General features: G+C 36.2%; 1 pseudogene; it reads left to right on the top strand.

The window, feature by feature from the left end:
- The first annotated feature begins 1,611 nt into the window (after positions 1–1,611).
- LOC110542131 (olfactory receptor 4C15-like) lies at positions 1,612–2,517 on the top strand (annotated as a pseudogene).
- The last annotated feature ends 1,872 nt before the right edge of the window (positions 2,518–4,389 follow it).

The raw sequence follows: 4,389 nt of genomic DNA, 5'->3' as shown, positions 1-4,389 counted from the left end.
TCCATTTTTCAAAGACTTGAATTTTTTTTCATACAAGTCTTTAACTTGCTTGGTTAGAGTTACACCAAGGTACTTTATGTCCTTTGTGGCTATTGTGAAGGGTTTTGTTTCCCTAATTTCTTTCTCAGCCCATTTGTCCTCTGTAAACAGGAGGGCTACTGAATTTTTTTTTTAGTTAATTTTATATCCAGCCTCTCTGCTGAAGGTTTTTATCAGCTCTAGGAGTTCCCTAGTATAATTTTTGATGTCATTCATGTATACTATTATATAATCTGCAAATAGTGATACTTTAACTTCTTCCTTTCCAATCAGAATCCCCTTGATCTTCTTTAGTTGTCTTATTGTTCTAGCAAGGACTTCAAGAACTATGTTGAAGAGATATGGAGAGACTGGGTAGCTTTGCCTTGTCACCGGTTTTAGTGGGATTGATTTACGTTTTTCTCCATTTACTTTGATGTTGGCTATAGTCTTGCTGTATATTGTTTTACTGTGTTTAGGTATGTTCCTTGTATCCCTGATCTCTCCAGGACTTTATACCTGAATGGATGTTGGATTTTGTCAAATGCTTTTTCAGCATCTAAGGAGATTATCATGGTTTTTTTTTCTTTCAGTTGTTTATATGGTGGATTACATTGATGGATTTCAGGATATTCATATTTTTAAAATGATGAATTAAAATTGATATCAAACTCTTTTTAGTATAGAACTAAAAACTCTCCCCAGAAACATTTCTGTATTATAAAGAATGAATTAATCCAATGTAAATTTTAATTCATTCCAGACATCAAAGAAAATTTAAAATATGTCTAGGATTTCCATGTGCATTCCGAATTACAATCTATCACTCCCTCAATTGGTACAGCATAGTATTTGGATATGTCCTGGCAGACATGATTAATCAATTGAATATAAGTTGTTCTTTTTATTTTCAAATATTTTATTCACAAAAAAAGTTTTATTTCTTAACATTCACAATTCACCTTGCAGAAATGTTCTTCATTTATATATAGACCAGCTGATGTTTTCTAACACTTCGGACCAGAAGACTACTGGAGAATGAGAAAAGCTGACACATGAAAGATGAGTTGTTTCTTTCTTTACACCAAGCAGGTGATTTTCATCCCTTATAATAAAAATAAGACTATTTTGAATGTTCAGTAATGTATCTCCACCATATTTTTATCTGATTATCAACTGCTCCTTTGGATGATTTTCCATTTTTTATTCTAAACAACAATAGAATTAAGCCATATATGTTTGTATATCAGTGCACAGGCATATTAAAAGTAATGTAAACTTATTTTTATCATAACAATTTTTTTCATACTTACAGATTTAAATGACAACAGTTTTGACTGTTTGGACTATTTGACAGAAGGCTGTGTGGTAAAGTTACTGCTGTCAAGACTGACTCCCTAAGCCCAGTTCAAAACTCAGAGCCCACAGAGTAGAGAAAGAAATTACTTCTGCTAGTAGTTCTGTGACCTCTATACAAAGACTGCAGCACCTGCATGTGCCCATATACACACACCACAAAGTACAGAAGCATATACATATAAATGAATAAATACATATGTGAATAAAAATTATATTAAACTTTTCTTGATAATCATGCCAAACCAAACTATTGTAACTGAGTTCATCCTCTTGGGACTTTCACAGAATGCAAAAGTTCAGATAATAATATTTGTTGTATTCTTATTTATCTATATTGCAACCATTGGAGGCAACATAATAATTGCAGTAACCATCCTCTGCACGCCTGCCCTGCTTGGATCACCCATGTACTTCTTTTTGGCATTTCTGTCTTTCTTGGATGCATGCATTACTTCAGTCATCACACCAAAGATGATTTCTGACTCCCTTGATGAGAGTAAAACCATCTCCTTTGAGGGCTGCATGACACAGATCTTTGCTGAACACTTCTTTGCTGCAGTGGAAGTAATTGTACTAATAGCCATGGCCTATGACCGATATGTAGCTATTTAAAAGCCTTTATACTACTCTTCCATAATGAACTGGAAGCTCTGTGGCACTCTGGTGGGGGTAGCATGGACAGGAGGATTCTTGCATTCTATCATACAAATTATCTTCACTTTACAGCTGCCCTTTTGTGGACCCAATGTTATCGATCACTTCATGTGTGATTTGTTCCCATTACTGGAGTTGGCATGCACTAACACTTATGTTTATGGACCCCTTGTGTTTGCCAACAGTGGGTCTATTTGCATCATAATTTTTTTCTATGTTGCTTATCTCCTATGGTGTTATATTGTTCTAAGAAGTCATAGTTCTGAAGGACGATGGAAAGCTCTCTCCACTTGTGGATCCTACATTGCTCTTGTTGTTTCATTCTTTGTTCCATGCATATTTATATATGCAAGATCTACATCTGCATCTTCTTTTGAGAAAAAGGTAGCTGTGTTTGATGCCATCACAACTCCATTGCTCAATCCTATAATTTACACTTTAAGAAATAAAGAAATGAAAAGTGCCATTAGAAAAATATGGAAATGATTTAGGGTGGTCTCTGATAAAATTTAAAATTTTAATGTACAAAACAAAGAAGTCAATATTTACTTCAAACACTTAATGGTTTGTTCATTATACAGAAAAAAAAGACACCATTCTATAGAGAAAGCATCAATATTGCAGGCTGAACTCTGACTTTAACTGGAGATTAATACTTGCAGTATGAGTTGTGGTAGTTTGAATATGATATGACCTATAAGTGCTTGGAATTTGAATACTTGGTATTTAGTGGTGGCTGTTTGCAGAGAATTGGATGTGGACTTGCTGGAGGAAGTATGTCACTGTGGTTTCAGAAGAATTTCAATTCCAAATTAGCTCTCTCTGCTTCACGTTTGTGGTTTAAGATATGATCTCTAAGTTGCAGCAGCTGTCTGCTGCTTGCTTCATCTGTTCCTTCATCATGGACTCTTACCCTCTGGTCACATACCCCAAATAACTTCTTTCTTCTAGAAGTTGCTTTGGTCATGATGTTTTATCATAGCAATAGAAAGTAACTAATACATCAGTATTGTCATACAAAAATCTGTATGAATTAATTTATAATTCTCTAACACAAATTAAATATAATATATAAGTTACCTATTAGAATGTTTTAAGGTAGTACTATGTTTTTAAAACTCTTATTATATTTAGAATGTGTTGAAATTAAGAAAAAATATTCTGAAATCATGCCAAGTAAAAATGTGTATTTATGTGACAATGTCATTGTAAAAGGCCAGAACCCAGACATGCAGAGAGAAGAGAGAGATTAAGACACAAAAATAGATGCTCTTGTATTATTTGCCTTAATTTATGAAGTCAGTCCAAAAATGCCTAGTACAAAATATGGTCAGTACTTCTTGGCTATTTCGACGGATAAAATATGATTAGCTGTCGGGAGCCGCATTCGCCATTACAAGATGGCGCTGGCTTCCTGCTTCCTGGTTCTTCTTGCCAGAACTCGCCTTACAGCGGCGCATGCGCCACATGATGCTAATACGGATTTGAGTGCTCTCCCTATCAGAGAACACATGCTAATTGGGTATTGTGCGGAGCACCAATCACAGACGAGCACGCCGCCCTGCAGGCTATTTAAGCAGAGCGCTTGGGGTTTGGGGTCCTTCTCCATCTACTTTCAAGAGCTTCATAATAAAGATTCTGCTGGACAAATCTTCGGTTGCCGCGTCATCCTTATCGGCGAAGGCTGCGCGCGACAATTAGCCCTACCTGCTTATGGATGAGTATCTCTTGGGTATAACTACTACATTGCAATCAGATATGAATGCAAATTCTCTAGAAAAACATTCATGAGTATCTCTCAGCCTAGACTAAGCACAAGAAGCTTAAAAAATGACTTGACTAGCAACACCAAACAGAAGATGCTACTATACTTAGCACAATTTTTCACCTCCACAGAAAAGCAATAAAAAACATAGTAACAAGTTAAAAAAATACATTGCTATTATATTGTATTCATTTAGTGGTTGATTTTTTTAATTTTATTAATTATACTTTATTCACTTTGTATCCCCCCATAAGTCCTTCCCTCCTCCCCTCCATGTCCCGCCGTCCCTCCCCTTTTTTCATGCATGCCCTTCTCCAAGTCCACTGATAGGGAAGGTCCTCCTCTCCTTCCTTCTGATCTTAGTCTATCAGATAACATCAGGAGTGGCTGCATTGTCATCTTCCATGGCCTGGTAAGGCTGCCTCTCCCTCAGGGGGGAGGTGATCAAAGAGCAATCAGATTATCTTAGAGTCAGACCCTCTTCCCTTTACTTAGACACTAAACTGCAATGGGCTACATCTGTGCAGGGGTTCTAGGTTATCTCCATGCCTGGTACTTGGTTGATTTTTATGGTTGCTTTATGCAACTGTAAG

Source organism: Meriones unguiculatus, chromosome 18, assembly GCF_030254825.1.
Source record: "Meriones unguiculatus strain TT.TT164.6M chromosome 18, Bangor_MerUng_6.1, whole genome shotgun sequence".
Taxonomy (NCBI): domain Eukaryota; kingdom Metazoa; phylum Chordata; class Mammalia; order Rodentia; family Muridae; genus Meriones; species Meriones unguiculatus.
Note: the sequence above shows the minus strand (reverse complement) of the source record. Positions and strands in the feature narration are given on the sequence as shown.